Here is a 25,935-nt window from a genome sequence, read left to right on the forward strand (position 1 = left end):
GGCCCAGATCAATGGTATTTAAGTATTTAAATGCGACAGGCTCATGTATGTAGATTTACTGGCATGTAAAAAAAAACTCCTGCGGGACAAAATTCTGGCACACCGGCGACGTTGATATAACCTCTGCAGTTGTGAGCGTCGTTAAATAAACCATTATTTATATATAAGGAGTACCAATCATCATATACTGTAAATACCGAAATTGCATTTAAAAAAAATGTCTTTCCTATTGTTAATCAACAGTTAAAAACATTGCCAGTTTCTCTAATATAATTTTAAGCCAGGGTATCATTTTATAAGACTTATAGGTGTCCCTAAACTTTCTAGCAATACTGTATTTATTTATCCTAATTCCATTACGTACCCTAATTCCTGTATAGACGTTACACGAAATCATAGAGATTTTCTCAAATTCTCTTTTTACAAGATTTGTGATGTATGAGGCAAGTATTTTTCGAAGTAACTCTCAATTGATTTCAATATCTTCACACAGCTGATGAACACTGAACTGTCTCTATATTATAAACATCTTTACATGGGGAATTATACACAGTCCTGGGTTAGATACGTCCCTTAATGTAAGCAAATTGGCGCAGTTCGTTCAGTTCATTATGCAGGTGTCCTTATAAAAAACGCCAACACTTGCGAAAACCCGCCTGTACCCCCTACCGCCCTGCGTTATTCTCCTTAAACCTAACCTTAACTAACATGAATGTTACACCAGAAAAGAAAGGATATCCCTATGTACAAGGAGTGAAAGCTAGCACGATGTTTTAATTAAGCTTCGGGCTGAATGTATAGCCTGCCGCTAAACTACTAATAAAATTAAATCAGTTAACAGAAAACACACAACACCTGTTCTTGTGCTTCAAAGGTCTTCCGTATGAAGGAATTTTCTTTCTTAAGGCCCCTGCCAAATCCAGAATCGTCCATTCCGTGACTGTTAAGTAGGAAGTTTACCCTACAAATCTCGTAAAGTTGGTGCACTAGAGATGTATTTAATTCCTGAATTAACGTCAGTTTTTGAATTGAAATGTTTAAGCGGAACTCTATACAGATAAAATTCTCCAATTTTCTTGTAATACGATGTCATCACTCGTGGTGCCATGGAAACAAGACGTGTGAATGGTTGTCTATTCGGTCCGCCTCGCTCTATTCTCTATTTAATGTACCTCGATGTTTTGCTGTAATTTAGTTAAATATTAAAGTAATCTATAAAAAGCTGTCTGTTATATTCATGCAGCTTTCATTTAAGCTATTTTATAATTTGTTAATGTTTCTTTGTTTACCTTCAAGATTATTAAGCGTAGGGGATCTATTTAAACTGTTGTCAATCAGGGAAAACGGCTTCAAAGCTGGGTACCTGACAAATGAGACTGTTCTAAGTCCAATTTCTTATAAAAAGAAATCTGTTTCATTGTGTTCCAGTTCTTGTCTGCATATATGAATCGAACAAAATTATAAATATTCCTCTCCATAAGGTTGCTATGAAGCTATTCCAAATTGTTTCATGAAGCTTTGAATGTCAGGACCTTAAAATAGCTCTTCTGGAAAAAAGATAGTAAAATGGACTTGGAACAGTCTGGTTCGGTGCCATCGAATGCACTGGCCTTCCAAATCAACATGGTGACCCGACTTCAAAACTCACTCATTATGGCTCCACCCCTGATTGAATGATTTGCTAATTCGTTTTAGAGTTGTTTTTAGTGATTGGTTAAACGTTTTTATTTTACTTATTTCTGGTTTAAAAATGTTTATAGCTGGTTTGGGAGCAAATTTTGAATATGATTTAAAGAAAATTGCTTTATCTACTTTAAGACAATTAGGTTTAATAATGAGTATTTTATCTATGGGTTTTTCTGTTTTGGCTTTTTTTTTCACTTGATTTATTGATTGATTGATTAATTATTTATTTGTTTACTTATTTATTTTTTATTTTTCTATTTTTTTATTTATTCGTTGCATATTTATTTATTTTTTTATTTATTTATTTACTTATTTATTTACCTATTTATTTATTTATTTACTTATTTATTTATTTACTTTTTTATTTATTTCTGTATTTACTTATTTATTTATTTAGTTACTTATTTATTTTTATTTATTTATTTACTTATTTATTTATTTACTTATTTATTTACTTATTTATTTATTTACTTATTTATTTATTTTCTTATTTATTTACCTATTTATTTATTTACTTATTTATCTATTTATTTTATTTATTTATTTACTTTTTTATTTATTTCCTTATTTACTTATTTATTTTTATTTATTTACTTATTTATTTATTTATTTACTTATTTATTTATTTACTTTTTATTTATTTCTGTATTTACTTATTTATTTAGTTACTTATTTATTTTTATTTATTTATTTACTTATTTATTTACCTATTTATTTATTTACTTATTTATTTATTTTCTTATTTATTTACCTATTTATGTATTTACTTATTTATTTATTTACTTATTTATCTGTTTATTTATTTTATTTATTTATTTACTTTTTTATTTATTTCCTTATTTACTTATTTATTTTTATTTATTTACTTTTTTATTTATTTATTTATTTATTTATTTATTTATTTATTTATTTATTTATTTATTTATTCGATACATTTGGTATACGGTTGAACAGGCTGTTCAGGGCTATACGTTTAAATAGGATGTTTATTGTGAGTCAGTGTAGATACAAATAATGTAGCCAAAGTCGTAGCTGTAACTTAAAATGAAAGGAGAAAGCCTTGGTGTGGATGTTAACGGTATAAGTGAAACAAGAGAAAAGTACATTGCTCAACTCCACTAAGCATTACAGAGGGTGGATTTCACAACCGCATGCAAATTACCCACCGCCATTTTAAGTGAACAATATTTTACCGAGCGCTATAGTGTAATGGTTATCATTCGGGAGGTCCGAGGTTCGATCCGAGGGGCTGACTTTAGTGACATTGGTTTTTCGTGATTACTCAAGTCCTTTCAGGCGAATGCTGGAATAGTGTCAATTACAAGAACGACGACCCGAATCCTTCCCAATCCTCATCGCCCTTTCATCATCCTTCTATTATCTTCCTGCCGCCTATCAGACATACTGTCCGCGCAACTTATCTAGGCACTTGGGTTCCCTAGTGCTCTCTCGCTGCCCCTCTCCTTCCCTCTCCTACAAAGCTACCGCTACAAGCAACCTCGCTACACCCCGCTTCCCCGCTCTTTTAGCTGCCAAGATAAGTTGCGCGAACAGTAGTAGCGCACTCGGCAAAACCGTTCGGTGAACCACTGTAATGTGGAAAATGCCGGCAAAATAAATTTTTTAAAATATTTTATTTGAATAAGTTGTTACTACAATAGATGTTCAATGTTCACATCAAGTAATACTGTAAATGCTTGTGCCATGGCGGACAAATACATTGCCTGGCTACAATATTCCTAATTCGAAGAATTAAGAATCACGTCAAAAGCGTCTGTTCACAACACACATTTTCAGCACTGTGCAAACAAGGTTTAAACTGTCGTCATCTGACGTGCAGTTTGCCGTAGCTCATGTGAACTTCCCGTTTTGACTTAATAATTTAAACGTGGGCATCTTGATATACACCATTGTAGGCTACAGTAATTTCAAATTTGCCTTCTATAAACATTGCTATCTGCAGTATCATCTCCTCTCAGTACGGAGAAGAAAAATTCAGTGTATACATTTTATCTTTCCACGCTAACGGTAGTGTATGATGTTGAGCGTGGAAAAATAAAATGTATACATTATTCTCCTCGAGTGTCCGCGTAAGAGAAATTACACTACAGTATATAAAAAGTGTTTTTTTTTTTACTCCAGCATTATAAACAGTATTTATTGTTAGTGAAAACAGTGCATAATAATCCACATTATTGTACCAGTGGCATAAAATATAACCTTGCCAACTAAAACGTCATGAATTCTATTATAACGGCATAACCAGTGCCATAAAGTTAACATTATGAAACGATTTTTTCGTGTAACAATATTTCATACATCACTGTTGCCATAGCAACTCATTCTACATAGGCCATGATACAAATTTACACATTTTTTAACCCTCGATAATTAGCCTACCACATTTAATATATACTGTACATCCATATACTCCGAAACGTTCCAGTAAGCTAGACAGTATGCTATCATTGGTTATTTTAGTTTCATTTACAATTAAAATTATTATTTCATAATTATATATTGATTATTTTTTCATGTTTATTGCTTGGGTTCGTGCATGGCCCCAGCTATAGAACACGTCTTTATTTTATAGTTAGGATTATTTTGCAGTGATAATGTTTTGTTGTAAACAAAGTGAACAAATGAAATAAATATAGCATAAACTGCCATGTAGTCTATGGGTAAAATGTTGTAGGTTCAAGAGTAATTGTTTGCGTTTGTAAAATTAGCTTCTCCTTCTTTCTACTGCAGCAGATGGTGAGACTTAATTAATTAATTAATTAATTGTATAAACATAATAATTAAGATTTGATTCAATAATTTCCTTTTTTTTTTTTGTTATATTTCAAGGAAAGTGAATGTGTTCTCTGATAATTGAAAAAGTAAAAACACATACAAAATAAATAGTCTGTCATTAAACTAATTAAATTAATTCATTCGTTTATTGTTTAAACGTAGTGAATAATTATTCTAGGTTAAGTAAAAACTTTCGATTTCCTTATACTATATATAAAAATGCAATAAAATATCCTAATTGTATTATTAAGAACAAATATTCTTGGGGTCAAAAAGACCCCAGATAAGTAGCATGAAATTCTAGATCAGCTAAGTTGCGAGAGTTTATTGTTCTACAAGGCTGTCACGTAAAAAAATAGTTTGAAACACTTTTATAATGTTTTACAGCTATTGCCACGGGGGTGGATGTGAGATAGGAAAAAAGAGAATCAGTTCGTAGTTCCCGAACCAGGGCACTTGGAGCACTTCGATGTGTAATTCCATCTTAAGATTGGATAACATGGCGGCCACCTTAGAAATTTTTTTGTTGACGATAACGGACGACAATATGCTTGGAAAGACACGTGATCTCCTGAAGAGATCACAGAATATCAAATAAATAGTTTTCTATAATGGTTTCGCGGGCTATCAGCTAAGTCAAGTTGTTGAAATTCTCCAAGTTTTCGGCTACCAACTTCAGGGATCAAGATGGCTGCAGAGTTAGTAACCGAAAGCTTAGAGAATTTCAAAAACTTGATTCCACTGATTGTCTGCGAAACCATCATAGGATGACAATGTTTTTATACACAGAGATTGTTTGGCGCGTAAAATTTTCATACATAGAGCTTAGCTACCATTCCACATGGAGCGCTGTGATCGCCTTTTGTTTCCGCATTTTAACATGCGCTATTCACTTATTTATTTGGTGTTCTATGGTTATTGCATTCGTCGAAATTAGAAAACGAGTGAAGCCAGTTAATATTGACTCTTGCAATAGAGTAGCCTATAACATTATAAACTATTTTCATAATATATTATTATTTATAAACCCTTCTTGAAATTTAGACGCTTATAAAACCGATAAGGTTATTAAAATTGGAATGTTTGTTTAATGCCCTATTTAAATTACCGAGGCTATTCAAAGAAGATGAGAAGATTGTTTATTGTAATTCTTTATTTAACGTTCCTTTTAAACAACAGAGGCTATTCAAAGAGATGATGTGATTTTAATAGTAATTCTTCATTTAGCGTTCGTTTTAAACAGAGGCTATTCAAAGACGTAATTTTAATCGTAATTCTTCATTTAACAATCCTTTTTTTAACTACAGTACAGAATCTCTTCAGAGACGATAAATAAATTCCAATTATTTATTTAACGTAATATTTAATCTACATTATTCGATGACGATAAACTGAAGGAGATGTGATAGTAAAACTACAATGAAAAGAAAATGTTGGGGCGAACCGCGGAGAGAACCTTTCTCACGGTCACTTCTTGCATCAAAGTATTTGTAATAGTATCTGGCATTTAATGAGAACCCCGTCCCATTAGTAAAAATTGTCAGTTTTATTAGCTATTGCCGTATTCTGAGAAATCTGCAAAGCATGCAATTTTGTTGTCTCCTGGAAATTAATATTAGAGGAGAAAATTCGCTCCGACGCCGGGGGTCGAACCCGGGTCCTTAGTTCTATGTACCAAGCGCTCTCACCATTGAGCTACGCCGAGGTTCAATCCATAGCACCGGATCGAACCCCTCTCCTCCAGTGTTTTTCCTTTTGTGGCCTGACTCCAAGTTGGACATGTATGTTGACATGTTTATATTAAGTCAACTGTCATTATACAGAGAGCGCACTCAGTTGAGTGACTTGGTGGCCGGGATTCCACAGTAATATGCACAGTAATCTGTACAGAAATATGCACTGTTGCTAGAAGAATCTACGTAAAGATTAAAGATTATAATCTTTACGTAGATTCTTCTAGCAACAGTGCATACTTCTGTACAGATTACTGTGGAATCCCGGCCACCAAGTCACTCAACTGAGTGCGCTCCTTGTATGATAGCAATTGACTTAATATAAAAATGTCAACAACATACAGTACATGCCCAACTTGGAGTCAGGCCACAAAGGGAAAAACACTGGAGGAGAGGGGTTCGATCCAGTGCTGTGGATTGAGCTTCGGCGTAGCTCAATGGTGAGAGCGCTTGGTATGTAGAACCAAGTACCCGGGTTCGATCCCCGGCGCCGGAGCGAATTTTTCTCCTCAAATATTAATTGTTACCATAACATATTCTGTAGGGCCAAAAAATAATCTTTACGTAGTCTCCTGGAAATGCTCATATTGGAAAAATGGTGTCCTATTTACCAACAGACGTCATTCAAATTGTGCTCCATGCATTGTTACTGTGAAGTGTGTTTCTTTTCCCGGTACAAGTAATTTTTCCCCTATTTTCCATCATATGATTCTTTGTATGTCCTTCTCGGAACATAAATTTAATACAAAGGCAATACGCCATATGGAAGGCATGTGTAATCTCTTATTGAGAATTTACATCATCCATACATACAGCTTGTATTTTCGGACATATCATAGTGAGGGACCAAAATTAATTATTTATACAGCATGTGTTAGTGTTTGTTACTAATAATATATAGCAACTATTAAATTATTAAAAATTCTGATAGAGGGATACTGTTATCGACGCTGCAAAGTTTGCTTTTGTGCTGTTGTTTTGCTGATTACTTGAAGGTTATGTTTATCATTTTGAAAATTACAGTAACGGTAATAACAATTAAAACACGCGATAGGTACAGGATGTAGCCTACGTATATGAAGAATAACTCCCAGAAGCGTTCATTTCTTGATATTATCCTAGTCTATTATTTCAGTTTATTGTCGGTTTTGGTTTAGCTGCTGTTTCATTATTTCTCACGCTAGATAATAACTTTAAAAGTTTTTCACTGAAAAGTTACTGGTACTCTTAAAAATGGACATGATAATATGACTACATCATGTTCCTCGATCTGAATACTGCCATTGTTCTTTTGTTGTAAAATATTTCGTATGTGACTATAATTTACCATTTTACAAGCTTTTACAATATATTTTTGATTTGTTAAGTTTTATTTTTACACGCTTCATCATATCGCGTGTTTTAGGATCTGTGTGTATACCAGTAGGCCGTGGTTACTATTGTTGAATTCCTGTTTCTGTTGCGTGTTATAGATCTAGATGGGTTGTGTTCATGTAACTGATTTTCGATTTAATGTTCATGATATTGGTGGTTGAGGCGGTGATGAATCATAGCAATGTAAATTTCCAACGTGCCATTTGCCTTTGTGACTGAGAAAAACCATGAAAACTCCGGTCAGATTGTCCCGATAACGAGTCCCAAACGCTCGGTTTTAAAGTTTTAATGTTATGACATAATCTTTAGCCCTACTTAAATAGGAGGCCTTGTCCCATTGGGGATTTAGATTTAAATAAATAAATTAAATAACTTCATGATATTTTCATTCGTTTGACACGACAAACCTTAATATTATCACTTTTAGCGAATATACAAAATAATTGGTCGATTTTAGTGAGCGTTTCAATCTGTTCATAAAGTTTTGTGAAATGTCTAAATAAAAACAATTGAAACGAGCTAAATCATAGCCTACATTATGAAAAACAAAACTTTCATGTGTACAACAAGCGCGCAGATGGTTATGAAATTTGCTTTCATTGTTGTGTAAAATTTGTATGTATACAGAATAGTAATATACGTTACAAGAGCGGTGTGTTGACGTTTTCATGGTCGAGGAAAAGATTGAAAAAGCGAAACGTAGTTGAGCTTTTTTAATTTCCGAGAACATGAAAACAAACATACCACTCGTGTATCGTACATTATTTTGTGCGAAGATCGTTTATTACATACCTGAAAGACGAATTTCTAATTAGTTGCAATGAAATCTCCATGTTAGTTTCTGTTTAACGACGGCAACTTTGGAACACCAAAATATCTTTCGTCAACATTGTTGCTATAATTTTTTTTCTGTGTTTACTATACTCCAGCAGGCCGTGATATACGTCTGTCTTTTTTTTTCCCCAGTCTATAAATGCGAACTTAAAACAAACGGTAAGTTATGTAATGATTTATTTTTCATTTTAATATTTTAACAATATTATTTATATAACATATTGCAGTAATAACATCGGCATCTGGAATCTTGTTGATTTTTTTACGGCTTCCTTAATGTTACTTGTATCAGAAATGCAATAAGTTTCGTGGAGTAGTAGACTTCACTTAATTTTTGCAAATATTTAAAAACAATAATTATCATTGCAATTTAGGTGAAATTGCAGTGGTAAGTTTCCAATTTATAATTATAACTATGTTAAACGTCTCTAAAAATAATATGTTAAAAGCCTAAAGCAGTAAAATGAATGTCGCGCTTAAGCGGTAAGAAGAGGGAAATTGTTATGTGTGTTACGTTAGGAATACTGAATGTGGTATTTCACACTTACCGCGTATTGGTTCTGTGCGGAAAACAAGCAAATACGCACGATCTCGCACAAAATATTCAGTTGCATGAACGAGTGGCTTGGAAAATTTTACTTTTAAAACAATGAAAAATGAAAATTTCTCTCGCTATGGTTAATTTATTTAGTCCTGTTTACTATAGTTTCGTGACGAATGTTTTGATTCATGCAAAGGCGAAATAATTGAAGCTTTGTTTGCTAGATCAGAGTATCTCAATTTTTTTGATGATAAAGCTCTTCTTTTCTTCACATTACTTTAATGCGGCCCCGTGATCAAAGGTATAGAATGTAGAATCTATTCTAATCTTTTAATTATACGACAATGGAACATTCAAAAGAGAGATTGGGCGTGTGTATATCTGAGTCTGTAGAACACGAGGCGACAGCTGTCTCAATTGATTCCAACAATGAAAGAAAGGCAAATTAATTCTGCTTCTCTCTTTATTCTGTTCTATCGAAATATGTTACCATTTTTAGGCAAGGAGAAAACGTCGTACATAATATCAATTTCAAAACAAATTAATTTAATTATGTTTTTATTCAACGCAAAATGGTCGGAAGTTTAAATTTGTAACTATAAAAATTGTTGTTATTATTATTATTATTATTATTATTATTATTACTATTATTATTATTATTATTATTATTATTTTATCTCGTTCGCGGTATCCCATTAACTGCTTTTCGGCCTCTAGTGGGCCGCGCCCCCCTGATTGAGAATCCCTGCTGTATTTTATGAAGCACATGCCGCACTTATCCCGAATTAATCACATATTATAAATTGAAATTATACATCTTGATTACACAACTTTTAACACTATATCACTTCGGAATATCAGAACAATTTCAGAACACACACTCTTTGACTCCACATTACACTACACAAACACACCCCCACAGGAAAGAAAACAAAAGGCGCCAAGACTAGCAACAACCAGTTCTGAAGAAGGTCCATAACAGACCGAAACATGTTAACCACGTACGATAGAATTCAACACAAGAAAGACATGTAATATATATTCCAAATTGAAATTGTTTCATACGAGCTAAGATAATTTAAAAATTATTTAATAATGACATGTTTACTACTTTAATTATATAATTATTTAATAATAAGTGGCTATTGTACTTGTTTTTAATTTTGATGTCTGGTAAAATATACAAAATTAAAAAATTGGTACTTCTTATTCCAGTAAGAAATTTTCAAAGCATTTTGTTTACATATTTAAATATTGTGTAAATAAATGTGTTCTTATAATTAAATAACAAACTACCACCAAAACAGAAATTCGTTTCTACGAAGTGAGTTATAATGGCTTAGAATATGCTATAGCCAAAATTCCTAGATTACCACTTTCTGATGTCTTGGTTTTTGACTAGGAACCAATTTGTTACATCGTCATATGCCAATGAATCCAACAATCCCGACTCAAATTTTATGGACAGCTACAGCATTAAGTCTGTCCTCATTCATTTTTGAACGTAAATAGTTCTTAACTTGCCGTGAACAAGAAAATCTGTGGTCACGAGAGCAATTATTCCTAAATTCAAGAGGAGGGGTTCCATGCGATAATGAGGGGTTAGATTCCCCCCCCCTCCGGATCACTCCAGCGGTGACCGATTCCCATAATTATCTTCACAATCATTTATCCTCCGTGTAAACCTATGCCTAGCTGTTATAACGGAGGTAAAGATGCTCTTGAAAAAATTCTATCGCCCCTAAAATTTGCCACTCTAGGTTGTAGCCTACTTAAGTATATCCGCTTTTGGAAACATGTGGTGAAATATCACATCTCACGAAATGATAGCTATTTTGGAGAATGGTAATAAGATATTGTACACAGGAACGAACTTCGAGAAACATCGAAACGCTTTCATTTGTTATTCAATAGAAACATCGAAACGTTTTCATTTGTTTTTCCAGTATAAACATGGAAACTTTTTCATTTGTTATTCAATGTTCAGACTTAATTGAGAAGCGTTTTCATTTGTTTTTCAGTATAAACATGGAAACGTTTTCATTTGTTATTCAATATAAACATCGAAACGTTTTCATTTGTTTTTCAGTATACACATCGAAACGTTTTCATTTGTTATTCAATATAAACATCGAAACGTTTCCATTTGTTATTCAATGTTCATACTTAATTGAGAAAATCTTTTGCGTGAAGAAATATTATAAACTGAAGATAAATTCGTGATAATTTAAAATCAACTTGTCGTCTGTAATATTCAATTCAATCGTCCTTATTTAAGAGGAATATTTCAGTGGGTATATTTCAGCATTCATTTCGCTTACATCACTATAAACACACTCGTCGAAATATGTCACAGCACAGCAAAACACAAAACAATGTACGTACAAAGAACAATAAGGCATGGTACTCACAATGAAAGATGACCTGCAGCTTTGCTGATGATTTCAGCTTTCAGCACGAACGATGCAAATACAGATCAAATGTTGAAGATTCAATATTTCGTATGCTATCACAGTTTTCACTAAGTAAATCACAACCTGGCAACGAATGAGAGATTTTCGAGTCAGCCTATACCTTGTTTCTGTGTCAACCACCTCTCTTTTTGCTATGGCGCCAGGTGATTGGTGATTGTAAAAACCACGATTTCTTGTCTCTCTCACTTGCAGCTGTAGGCCTCAACAATACACTCGGCGGGCAGGTAGTCGACAGCGCTATCTAGACCACTAGTGAGCCGAGCGATAGGCAAATGAGACGTGTAACAACTGATGACCCGGTCCTTTGCGAGGGCGGAGGAAGGAACAAACTACACCACCACTAGACAGAAAATAACTCACGATGTCTTCTTTTAAACGAGGCCAAGAAACCGATAACTCCGGTCATATATCAAGAGCCAGTGAAATCCAACCGAGCTCTTGTGAGCTTAGAAGACAACTAAAGAGACTGCTTTCTAAAGATGAAGAATACGCAGCAGTAGGAGAGGTTGGGGAGAAGTGGACAGAACCACCACCACCACCACTAGTACCACCAGACCGTACCTAGCGCCCGGAGGTTCGAGATCGCAAACAGGCTTGCGGACGTGGTCAATGTAGGGGCAATCGCGATGGGAATGCTTTTCTTTGAACGCTAGAGCGACTTTCCGTCTCTCACGTGATGACGGAAAAGAACGCCTTCGGGGGCTCCGGCAAGTAGGAACACAGCATCTACCAGAGGCTGGGAATACATCATAATCGGGTGACGTCACACAACCATCACCACCACCCTCCCCTATCCCCCCTTACTCGTTTTCAAGTTCGGCCTGTCATTCTGTGCCTTCAAGAATTAAATAATCTCATTCAGGTGGTCACGTGGTGCCTCAAGAATGGTTCCAGAATTGTCTGGCTGAAACCGCCGTGGATTTCAGTTGCGTGAACGCGCTCTGCGTAGGATTTCAGTCGCATGCGTCTGGGCGCCAGGGTCACAATTCCACAGTTCCGCTGTCAGACTAGTAAAAATATGAACTGTCATTTCTGTTAGCACACTGATAGTACATTGGGTTTTAACCCTTAACGCGACGAGAAACTGAGTCTTGCAATTTCTACGACTTTCATTGCATCTTCTTGAAAATTTTATGTTAGTTAGATATTGCTAAAATGCACGTGCATAACTTTTCTCAAAATAGTATATTGACTATTACACTTTTACTACGTCATACTACTTTTGACCAATAAAACGGTACGAAAAGACTTCTTTCAATCAGTCATGGCTGCTTATCGCACAATTTTATCGCTTCCCTACCCTTTGTTTAATTTTATCGCTTCCTACCCTTTGTTTAATTTTATCGCTTCCCTACCCTTTGTTTAATTTTATCGCTTCCTACCCTTTGTTTAATTTTATCGCTTCCCTACCCTTTGTTTAATTTTATCGCTTCCTACCCTTTGTTGAATTTTATCGCTTCCCTACCCTTTGTTTAATTTTATCGCTTCCCTACCCTTTGTTGAATTTTATCGCTTCCCTACCCTTTGTTTAATTTTATCGCTTCCCTACCCTTTGTTGAATTTTATCGCTTCCCCACCCTTTGTTGAATTTTATCGCTTCCCTACCCTTTGTTTAATTTTATCGCTTCCCTACCCTTTGTTGAATTTTATCGCTTCCCTACCCTTTGTTTAATTTTATCGCTTCCCTACCCTTTGTTTAATTTTATCTCTTCCCTACCCTTTGTTTAATTTTATCGCTTTCTACCCTTTGTTGAATTTTATCGCTTCCCTACCCTTTGTTGAATTTTATCGCTTCCCTACCCTTTGTTTAATTTTATCGCTTCCCTACCCTTTGTTGAATTTTATCGCTTCCCTACCCTTTGTTTAATTTTATCGCTTCCCTACCCTTTGTTTAATTTTATCGCTTCCCTACCCTTTGTTTAATTTTATCGCTTCCCTACCCTTTGTTTAATTTTATCGCTTCCCTACCCTTTGTTTAATTTTATCGCTTCCCTAGCATTTGTTTGTTTTTATCACTATCCTAGCATTTGTTTCTTTGTTTGCCAACATTTCAAACTACAAATTCTTGACGATACTATAAAACATGCTTTGCGATCGTCATTTGTTTACAATATAGTCAACTGAAAATGTCGGCTCCGTTCAAACGTTTTGGTGAAGCTAACATTAGTGAAATATAATTTCAGTAAGTCAATTATATTTTATTGTATTAGAACACTTTATTTCTTCTAATCTTTATATACTTTCTTCTAACCGTGTAATAGTCAATTAAATCCCACTCGAGTTTTGATTTTCTATAGGTAAATCAAAACGTCTAGTGAGATTGCTGTTGAAAAATATTCCAAGAAAAATTTATAACTATAGGGGAGAGTTGGGTAGTATCGGACATTGGGTAATATCGGACAGTGCATTTCTTTCATCTACCACCAGATGGTAGTACCTGAATAACATGGTTACGTTTCTGTATGCGACATCACAGAAACGTAACCATGTCATTCAGGTACTACCATCTTGTGGTAGATGAAAGAAACTCTCTGTCCGATATTACCCGATGTCCGATACTACCCAACTCTCCCTTAAATTTATTTGAGAAAAACACCATAATTATATCCTCCTGAGAGTATAAGTTTGTATACTACACCATATTTCATACATGATTATGATATAAGATGTATGTGCAGAGACCCGAAGTATAATTATACCTGCATTTTTGTGCCCTTACTGCAACCTGCCGAATTTTTTCAGCATTTTTCCTCATGTCAGTGACTTGTTTTTGAAGTGTAGAATTATATTGGACTTTAAAAATAAAACAACAAATTAATTGCTGATTGCAAAAACACCCTAAGTCACATTTTGGTTGGAGATGAGTTCAGCATTACAGTGCCCGCATCGCACAAAGATGCGTCAGTCTGGGCAGAAAAATAACCGAAATGATAATTAAGTACTGTGAAACACAAAGCATCAATATTACATTGAGTGTAAAAACACCCGAAGTGCAGGATTCCAGTTGTGTTTGTTGGCTGTACTGGAGAAAAGCTCTTCACTGAGCATTATACTGCATAGATGTGTGTGTGTGTGTGTGTGTGTGTGTGTGTGTGTGTGTGTGTGTGTGTGTGTTGACAGTGGAGGAGCTCATTGGTGTGTGTTCCAAAAATAAATCAAAACATTACTCAGAATATAGAAAAGGCAGACTATGGCAGGACATAATATATATAGCCTAATAAGAATAATGTAAATGTTGAAGTATGTATATGTTAAGGATTTGGACCAGAAAAAAACTGATGTGTCAATGTTCAATCTAATCCAGTATCTCCTGTCATAATTACCTCATGACTGATGCCTTATTGGTGTCATTTATAAGCTTGAAACCTGTCTTCGGACAACTGACTATACAACAACAACGTTCAGTTGCTAGATAAATAAATAAAATAAACAAATGTGCAAAATATTAGAATTTACAGAGTCACCAACTTGTTTTCAACGATTTAATTAAAGTTTGCTTAAAACTTAAAGTGTCTGAAGCCAATTTATAAAACAAATAACAATTACTTTAAAATGATTACAAAAACAATCTAAGTCCACTCCATAAATTATTTTTTAACACATCGGGAAAAGTATTGGGAATAAATTTGAATAAGGAACAAAAAAAAAGTTTCTTTCCCAGTCAGGATTCGAACCACTAGTCTATCGTGCTCTGGAGTGAACAAGGCTCTGAAATCAGCTACAAGGGTCGGTCCGGGTTTTTTTGCCACTACTGTACATTTAGTAGTTGTCCAAAATAGTTTTTCCATCTGTTCAGTATTGAATGAGAGTCTGCAAGCAAGTCACCATTCTCATCCTTGATCATGTTTACCCCTGCCTGTTATCCGTTCTTAAATTACTTTATACCCTTATAAGCTATAAATCTCGAATGTTTTTATTCTTACTATTTGTTTCTATCTCATTCAGTTTTTCCTTCAAGTAACCTCTCTTTTTATTCCTAAGTGTATGACTTGCTTCCAGTCTTTCATTGAAATAATTGTCTCTATTCTCCTCAACTGGATCCTGTAAGAATTTCAGTTTTGCTTGTTTCCTTCTTTCTACTACCATGCAACAATCTTCATCAAACCACGGTTTCTTTTTCTTAGTTTCATAATAACCTATGCTCTGTTCAGCTGCAATTTTGATACTATCTCTGATATTTTCCCACACACTATTAACATCTAACTCTTCCTCAACTTCGTCGGTACTTCCTACAGTGGCAAACCTATTTGAAATTTCGAGCTGATAAAGTTGCTTAGTTTCCTCGTCCTTTAATTTCGGAATATTGAATCTACTAATATTAACTTGCTGCTCTACTCGCTTGGCTACTGATACTCTTTCTCTTAATTCTCCAATTACCGAATAATGGTCAGAATTACAGTCTGATCCCCTGAAAGTTCGAATATCTACTATATTAGTATGTCTTCTTTTATCTATCAAAATGTAATCTATTTGGTTGTGTGTCAATCCATCTGGAAAGTCCAAGTATTAAATTACATAAGTTAGGTCAGATGCAACAGTGTTCATGAGTGGAATAGTTATATACAATAAAAGTAATTTGATACAGTTATATGAACACTTTTTAAGTGTTCATATAACTGTATCAAATTACTTTTATTGTATATAACTAAGTCCAAGTATATTTATGTATATCCTTAGGGAAAAATGTTGTACTTCATAATTATGCTGCAAACTAAGTTCATTAGACGTTCAAATAAACATTTTTCAGATTTATTTTCAATGAAGAATACCAGACATTCTGAAAGTTATTTTCTTCCATAATAATGAAAGATACTCTCTCTCTCTCTTGAGCCAATACTGAAGAGAACCACGCATATAAATATCTACACCACACCGCCATTAAATATATGAAAAAGACCCAACCCCACCTGATTAATAGCTATAAAAATATTTGATTTTTAATAATATTATTATCTTCCGTCAGTTTTATAGCTTTCAGTAACATATACTACAGTATATAGCCGCCACTCAGTAAAATATACAAATCAAAATCTACATCTACTTATATAACCCCAAAACGTTTCACTTTCATATCATCAGTATAGCATTAATATGTATAATTAATGAAAAATAGTCACATCGTGGCATTAACTACAATAATATTTCATTCCTAATGGTAATAATGTCATCAAATCATCTCAAGTTTTGTAGTTTTTAATATCCAATACATAGCTGTACCCAGAAAATTACACACCACAGAATCGAACCTGTAAATTATTTTTAGTAAGTTAAGTTTTTAATAACCAATTTAATTTGAGCTCTAAATATGTCAGCATTCTTGCAGATCATGGCCTTCGTGTAATATTGTTTACTGTAGTGTGTGTTTTGTTTTATTCTGAAATGCAATTAGCTTAGTTCTCAAAACTGACGACAGATGGATTTTGGAAAATAGGAAAATTATGTTGAAAAATTGACATTTTTCTGAAAAACTTTGAGTTCCAAGCTTCAAAATGAGGGGTCATTTATTAAAATCCGTTCAGCCGTTTTCTCGTAATTTTCATTACCAGTTCAATTTATATATATAAGATTATTATTATTATTATTATTATTCCTACACTACTACTACTACTACTACTACTACTACTACTACTACTACTACTTCTGCTGTGACAATATTAAAAAGGAATCGCCTGTTCTGTTTCTCTATAGCTCAAGCTTTCCCAAGCCTTCCACGAAGCGGTGGTCGTATTAGGAAATGCTTTCCTCAGCTTCTTGTCTTCTAGAACTTTCTCCTCTGCCGCATAGCTCAGTAATTCCAGCGTTTGGCCATTATGTATGAAGCACGTGCGATTTCTACTTCGATGTAGCAGTTAGAATTGCTGTTACAAGATATGCTGTAATATTAAATTCATTTTGCAGCATTGTCAACTGAAATATAACTCAGTTCGAGGATTACGAAATATTACTAACAGGAAACTATAACCTCTCCGTTTTCAGCGTTGAGCGTTTTTATGCTTACCACTCGAGAAAAATGTAACAAAAATTGCAGCATCGTCCCTTATATGCAATGCATTCGTTAGTTGAAGAGATTCATTTATTTCTTAGATAAATTCCTTAGAAAGAGTCCAGTATAGGGCAGCTAAATTTGTTAAAGGTAAAAGAGAAGATGGGAACGATACGATAAAAGAACTTAAATGGGAAACTTTGGAAAACATACGTAGGAAAACTAGAATAACATCATTGTATAGAGCACATCTAGGTCAGAAAGCATGGGTAGACATAACGGCTCGGTTAGAAAAGCCAACGTACTATGGTAGGAACGATCATGATTTTGAAATCAAATGTAGGAAACAGAAAACGGATGTAGGTAAATTCTCATTTTTAAATAGAACTATAAATGATTGGAATGACCTACCTGCAGCGGTCTTTGAGGGCTGTCCTTCCTTAAGGAGATTCAAGAATAATTTAAAAAGTTGTGTATAAAGTGCAAATTAAAATTAAGGTGACATTCAACATTTAATTTTTTAAGGTGACATGTATTTATCTAGCCTGACGAGTTTACTTCCTTGGTTTGAATTGTAAATTATTTAAAAATAGCGTGTAAGAGGGCCTTAGAGTAGAAATGTTTAGTTTAAATGTAGTTCTGTTTATAAGTATGCATAAGGATGTAATTATTTGACTTATTTGAACTGTTGTATCAGTGAAGCGAGGTGAGTCAGTGAAGTTATGGTTTTACAGTGCAGTGAACAGTTCCGATCAGTGATAATTTATAGCGTCAATGAAATGTGTTCTATAGTGTCAGTGAAATGCGTCATAGTGCCACTACAGGGAATGAGATGAGAGTAAAGTGAAAGACTATTGAAACTTATGTAGGGCCTATACATAATTATGTAGGTTGTGTTGTAAAATTAGGTATTTTATTTATGTTTTATTATTATTGTGTTAAATTGTATTGTGTATTCTTATTGTATTGTGTATAAAATTGTATATGTGTTGTAAAATTGTATTGTGTATTGTAAATTTTATTCTGTATTGCTTATCATTTTATTGTGTATTGTTAATATTGTATATACCACTGCCACCGGGTGCTTGCCCACCTGCAGTGTAAATAAATACATACATTCTCTCGTAGCCCAGGTTATGCTTCTGACACAATATTAATCAAATAGAATGCACAACCTATGCTTGTTGTATTGTAAGAGATTATGTGCATCACAGCATTTCCTGAAAAAAAAAAAACATCCAACCATCTTGGATGTCGTCTCTTTATGTAGGAAATTCCAACAATAACGACGAAATATTAATTATAAATGAATAATACAGGGTGATTCACGAGGATTTACTACCACTTACGGAGCTTATTTCCGAAGACATTCTGAGCAAAAAATGTCATATAAACGTTTGTCCTAATCTCAATATTTTCAGAGTTACACTAATTTGAAGTTGTTTGTAAAATACCATTATTCTTGAGTTTTAAGGATAAAAGAATATTACAAATAGAGAATGAACTATTCAGAAGTATCATTTCTTTAATAGCTAGTGTTCTGAAGCTAAAAATGTATTCTCAGTTGCTTTGTACAGATTTTGTTTTTAAATTTTTAACTAAAAATAACATCATTCTTACGCATTTAACACAAAAATTGTTACAAATCATACAACTTTAGAAACTTTGTTCTTTACAGTTTAATTATGCATCCTAATGTACAGTCTTGAAGAATTTACAAGAGTGGCATGATTTGTAATAATTGTTGTGATAAATGCGTAAGAAAATGTAATTTTGCAGTTAAAAATCGAAAAAAAAAATCTGTACGAAGCAACTATGGAATTCACAACACATTTTTAGCATCAGAATACTAGCTAATTAAATAAATGATACCCCTGAATAGTTCATTCTTTATCTGTAATATTAATTTACCCTTAAAAGTAAAAAAAAAAGGTATTTTACAAATAATTTCAAATTAATTTAACTCTGAAAATATTGAGATTAGGAGAAAATGTTTATATGACCTTTTTTTTTGCTCAGAATGTCTTCGGAAATAAGCTCCGAAAGTGACGGTAAATCCTCGTGAATCACCCTGTATATTTTTATGCCTCTTTATTTTAGTGGTTTATATCTTTATACACGGAGGACCGGGTTAAAGAGAGTTACTGTGGATTTGTTTTTTGGTATCAAATGGACTTGAAAAAGATTCACGTGAAAGATTTTTAATATGTGGAAGGTTAAGGAAATTGATTGATTAAAGTTCACGTTAACACTTTGTTAAAAACATAAAATTTACTCTGTCACACGTTAAAAGTGTTAAAATTGTTTAAAAAGGTATTTACATGTGGGATGTCTTGATCACTTTCACTCGCGTGGTTCGATATTGGTGAACTAAATGACTTATATCGTCGTTATTCATTGATTGATTAAAGTTCACGTTAACACTTTGTTAAAAACATAAAATACTTAATACGCAACTACAGTTCAATACGCACACATTGTTTGACATCATAATACGTCATAACATACAGACAGCCAACCCCCACCATAGGAACAACACACCCCCACCCCTACCATCGACAACTGCACATCGCAGAGCCAAAATCAGCAGTGGTTCAAGAGACACTGAAGACGACGACAAATAGCGTCGAAACGGGCCGTCTGTCGAAGGTAAATACCTTTTTAAACAATTTTAACACTTTTAACGTGTGACAGAGTAAATTTTATGTTAAGGAAATATTAAACTTAATTTTAATTTAATAAAAATGTATTATTCGTACATAAAATGGGGTGATAAATAAATTCGGGAGTTATAAAGAAGAGTATAGTCGCTATAACATATTCTAATTCTAAAATACTTAACTGTGATATAAATTTATTTCCAAATAAATCCAATTCTCTGTAACGGCATATGACCATTAATTACAATTTCAAACAATTCACTGGCGTCATATTGATGTGTGAATCGTTTCGACTTTCAATTGCATTGTTGTCTGTAGACTAGGCCTCATGGAATGAGGAAGCGATTACGAAGCAGTTAACGGGAAGGCTCCGTCGTGTTAAATTTAAATGTGGGGAGTATGAAAACAGAAATGAAAAGCAGTGTTACCAGATTATATTTTAAATTCCAAACTTCCCTGCAATATCAATCATCCTCACAATAACAATTGCAAACAGCATAAAAGTTTCATGCAATTATGCTTTCTTTCTGTAAACGGCCCCAGGGACATCATAAATCCCACAAGGGTTGCTGCCCTTCAGTAAGGGTTGCCAAAAGACACAGCATCCTAAACAAATAAAAATAAAATAAACATTTGTGTTATCAGTATTTATGATTATTATTTTCAAATGGCAGCTGCCCTTAGGAAAGTACTTTTATTCAGTAATTATTAGTAATCAGATAGAATATAAAGAAATTTAGGTGTGCAGGTGATTACGTAAAATCTGAACAGAATATTTAATTACGTCTACAGTAATATTTTTCAAAATGTTTAAAGGAATTCCAAAAGACTTAAAACATTCAACTGAGAATTTTGGAATTGTTCCCCTTGCTCCGAGCAATAGTCCAAATACTTCAATCTGTCCTTGTATATGATAATAATTCCTAAAGTATTGAATTGTAGGGTCATAGATGGTCTTTTCTTCATGTACTGCTACAGGTTGTTAAACTGCAGTTTCAAAGCGCACGGTGGGATCGATGATAATTGCTCTGTCATTTCCTCTATCAATGGCAATGATGTCAACTCGCCGAGAACTTCCATCTTTTGCAAGACACTGGACTTCTTGGTGTACCTCTGTTATATTCATGTCTTTAGTCAGTAACACATTCTCTTCCGGAAAAACAATAAATGCAGGTGTTCCTCCAGGTGCAGTTTTTATCACCTACACTTTTTAATATCTATACAGCGGATTTCCCTCGCCACAAAAACTGTCGCTTCGCCCAATACGCTGATGATACCGTATATTTATTTCAGACATGGATATTCACATTGCATATAATAATTTACAGGATTACTTAAACAAGATAGAAAATTGGCTCATAAATTGGAAAATAAAAATCAATGCCTCTAAGAGTTCCGTAGTAATTTTCACTAAAAGAAGACCGCAAGAACCATTTGAACTGAAACTTTTTGATGTAGTAATTCCAAATCAAAAAGTAACAACTTATTTGGGAATACTTTTGGACCATAGACTTTCTTTTAAGCCTCACATGAATAAAATTGCTGCCAAAGGATATGCTATGTTTCAACGTTTGTATCCTTTATTCAAGTCGCCATCGCTGAGTTTGTGGACTAAGAAAACTTTCTATATAACAATAATCAGAGCTAGCCTCCTATATGCATATCCAGCTTGGTCATCTATCAATGGGTCTCTTACTTACTTACTTACTTACAAATGGCTTTTAAGGAACCCGAAGGTTCATTGCCGCCCTCATATAAGCCCGCCATCGGTACCTATCCTGTGCAAGATTAATCCAATCTCTATCATCATATCACATCTCCCTCAAATCCATTTTAATATTATCCTCCCATCTACGTCTCGGCCTCCCTAAAGGTCTTTTTCCCTCCGGTCTCCCAACTAACACTCTATATGCATTTCTGTATTCGCCCATACGTGCTACATGCCCTGCCCATCTCAAACGTCTGGATTGAATGTTCCTAATTATGTCAGGTGAAGAATACAATGCGTGCAGTTCTGCGTTGTGTAACTTTCTCCATTCTCCTGTAATTTCATCCCGCTTAGCCCCAAATATTTTCCTAAGAACCTTATTCTCAAACACCCTTAACCTATGTTCCTCTCTCAGAGTGAGAGTCCAAGTTTCACAACCATACAGAACAACCGGTAGTATAACTGTTTTATAAATTCTAACTTTCAGATTTTTGGACAGCAGACTGGATGATAAGAGCTTCTCAACCGAATAATAACACGCATTTCCCATATTTATTCTGCGTTTAATTTCCTCCCGAGTGTCATTTATATTTGGTACTGTTGCTCCAAGATATTTGAATTTTTCCACCTCTTCGAAGGATAAATCTCCAATTTTTATATTTCCATTTCGTACAATATTCTGGTCACAAGACATAATCATATACTTTGTCTTTTCGGGATTTACTTCCAAACCGATCGCATTACTTGCGGCAAGTAAAATTTCCGTGTTTTCCCTAATCGTTTGTGTATTTTCTCCTAACATATTCACGTCATCCGCATAGACAAGAAGTTGATGTAACCCGTTCAATTCCAAACCCTGTCTGTTATCCTGAACTTTCCTAATGGCATATTCTAAAGCGAAGTTAAAAAGTAAAGGTGATAGTGCATCTCCCTGCTTTAGACCGCAGTGAATTGGAAAAGCATCAGATAGAAATTGACCTATACGGACTCTGCTGTATGTTTCACTGAGACACATTTTAATTAATCGAACTATTTTCTTGGGAATACCAAATTCAATGAGAATATCATATAATACTTCCGTCTTAACCGAATCATATGCCTTTTTGAAATCTATGAATAACTGATGTAATGTACCCTTATATTCCCATTTTTTCTCCATTATCTGTCGAATACAAAAAATCTGATCAATAGTCGATCTATTACGCCGAAAACCGCACTGATGATCCTCAATAATTTCATCTACGTACGGAGTTAATCTTCTCAAAAGAATATTGGACAAAATTTTGTACGACGTCAACAAAAGTGATATTCCTCGAAAGTTACCACAGTTGGTTTTGTCCCCCTTTTTAAAAATAGGTACAATTATGGACTCCTTCCATTGTTCTGGTACAATTTCCTTTTCCCAAATAGCAAGTACAAGTTTATAAATTTCGCTATATAATGCACTTCCACCTTCTTGTATTAATTCTGCTGGAATTTGATCGATACCTGGAGACTTGTACTTTTTCAGATTTTCTATCGCAATTTCGACTTCTGAAAGCGTGGGTGTCAATGGGTCTCTACTGAGAAGACTGCGTGGTGTACAAAGAACAGTTCTGCGCACAATTGCTGGAGCTGATTACACAACATCCAATAAATTTTTACATGAAGTTTTGGACATAGCATCAATTTAAGAGTTTTCGGAAAATTTAAAGCTCAAATTTATATAAACATTGAAAAATCATCCAAATCCTCTGCTACAGAAGTTTAATCATCAAGCATAAAGAATAAAACCCAAGTTATACCAGCCATATCTTTTATAAATTCATCATGGATTAACATCAAGACTGAAGAACTAGACTGAACAATTTCAAAGTGATTATAAATTAAAGGAGGAGTCAAAAGCAAGTCAGCTTGATCTCCGGCCATATAGACTTTCGGTGCAACAAGATGTTGGTTGGTTGGTGTACCTCATACAGAGTAATTTATACAGAACTGACACATTTCTTTCTTTAATTATTCCGTTGGAAATTCATTCAATGACCCAATTTTAGCACCAAATTAAGCAGAATGTTCTGGAGTTTCGATTCCTTGTCACTAGATGCGCATATGTTTATGTTTTATTCCTATTGTTGGGAGCACTAGATGCGCAGATGTATATGTTTTATTCCTATTGTTGGCAGCTGTTTTCGACATTTTTTGTCAACGTGAAAATGCAGTACACATTAAATCAACGACTCTTCCTTGTGAAGCAATACTGGATTACGAATTCAATTACAGCTACTCAAAGGGCATACCAGAGAGAATTTGGTGTTCGCAATCCTCCAAAACAAACACAATACTGGGACTGGTAAAGAAATTGGAAACAACTGGATCTCTGGTGAGTGAAAAGGGCAAGCATCGTTCATCTAGGCTTCCCACGGTTGTTGTTGATGTAAGAGCACGACTGGAGCAGTCACCCAAAAAATCATTAAGACGTTTGTCTTTGAGTTTGTTGAGCAACTGGACGATGTAGAGCTGAGTCAAGGATATTTTCAGCAAGATGGCGCTACATGCGATACATCAAATGAATCCATGGAACTACAGTAATTTCAAGTTTCTTTGACGACCGAATAATTTCCAGGAACCTGTGGCCACCGAGATCTCGGGGATTTGACAACGCCGGACGGGTTACTTAATCTCCCAAAATTCCTCTACATTTTAGGTATAATAAGTTGTCGCTAGCACAATTCATTTTGAAACAATTAATGAAAGAAATGTGTCAGTTCTATATAAATCACTCTGTAGAAGAAAGGAAGACTTTTAGCCTCGTAATTGCGATCGAGTGGCCAAAATTTGGATAAGCACTTCTTTTGACATTATTAACATGGTGGAAGAAAAAAATTTAACTTTTTTATCAGCCACCATCAGAATGTTTGCTTGTGGGTTTTAAATTGTTTGTTTAAGGACACTGCATCATGCGAATGTGGACAGCTAGAAGCATAATGTGTATCTTAAGTTTTCCATTGATTATTCTCTTACGTTTTAAACCAATTTATTTGTGAGAAGCGCTAAGGAAGTACACCATAAATTCTATTACGCAGATTCATGATTACTTTGCAGTGTAATTACACTTGTTTTGTGTGGTAATTGACACAAGAATTGGGCAACAAAAGAATAGAAGAAATATAACTTCCTGTAGTATATGCGCACAATTAATTCCACTGGATTTAAACGCAAGTCCCAGATTTATTGTAGGTATTGTTTCCCGACTGACGTCTTACATTTTTATCAGCACGCCAACTATATAAGTAATGATATTTGTACTCACGAAATGATTCAAGGTCACGATACATACCCACAAACGTCAAGTAAAGTCCTCCAATCTGCAAAACTATTCCGGTTACAACCGCAAAGACATTTTGAAAGAGTTATCACGGGTAGAAAACCACAAATATAATATGACCGTGAGGAAATGAGAAAAACAAGTTTCGTAGTGCAGAGATAAGAAACTGTAGCATCATCTCTGTAACGATCATCCTTCACCTTCCCCATATGAATGGTAACTGAACTGAGAACTGAATGAATGTATAAATTCAGCTAATGGTATCCCCTATGCTTTGACCTCCGGCTTTGTTACACTCATTCACACATTCGGCGAGGATGTGTGTGCATGACGAACAGATATTACAAGGTTGCAATGTTTACCAAAACAGTAACGGCACTTGACTGCACTAAATACCCACACATTGTTTTTTTTTCCTCCCTGTCTACAGTAATTTCACTTCATCCTGTACTCTTTCTTCCATACCACTTTTCTCGTTTCATCTATTTCCTTTTCATTTTCTTTATGCTAGCACCAAGCCTGTTGCCCACTTGTCTCACTACATTTTTCATCATTCTGAAACTTAAAAGAGACATGAAATGAATTTCAGGCAAAAAATTGTATTTATTATTTTTTTTCGAATATACACTGTTCCCAAAAGTCACAGTGGGGTTACAGAGAATTATATTTTTTTGAATTAATAGAGGTAGAAATGTCTCGTGAACAGAACCTAGTACGAAATGAAAATACACAAATTTCAAGGTGGAAAATTCAAATATCTTGAAGTAACGGTAACAAATATGAATGACACTCGGAAGGAAATTAAACACAGAATATATATGGGAAATGCCTACTATTATTCG

At 34.2% G+C, this 25,935-nt stretch overlaps 1 protein-coding gene, 1 long non-coding RNA gene and 1 other non-coding gene across 4 annotated transcripts in view; 2 read left to right on the forward strand and 1 right to left on the reverse strand.

Moving 5' to 3' along the window:
* Nucleotides 1–12,062, reverse strand: part of LOC138716310 (UNC93-like protein) — a 298,280-nt gene extending 286,218 nt beyond the window's left edge. Inside the window, exon 1 of one of the 2 annotated variants that reach the window (XM_069849261.1) lies at nt 11,376–12,062. The gene's annotated coding sequence lies outside the window, so the exon portion shown is untranslated. The remainder of the gene's footprint in view (nt 1–11,375) is intronic. The other variant, XM_069849259.1, reaches the window with a different exon arrangement.
* Nucleotides 1–25,935, forward strand: part of LOC138716311 (uncharacterized) — a 417,126-nt gene that overhangs the window by 232,922 nt on the left and 158,269 nt on the right. The window lies entirely within an intron of this gene.
* TRNAT-UGU (transfer RNA threonine (anticodon UGU)) lies at nt 6,639–6,711 on the forward strand. Its single transcript has one exon. It is a non-coding gene; the product is annotated as a tRNA-Thr (tRNA).

The sequence above is a fragment of the Periplaneta americana genome, chromosome 16, assembly GCF_040183065.1.
Source record: "Periplaneta americana isolate PAMFEO1 chromosome 16, P.americana_PAMFEO1_priV1, whole genome shotgun sequence".
NCBI classification, from domain to species: Eukaryota; Metazoa; Arthropoda; class Insecta; order Blattodea; family Blattidae; genus Periplaneta; species Periplaneta americana.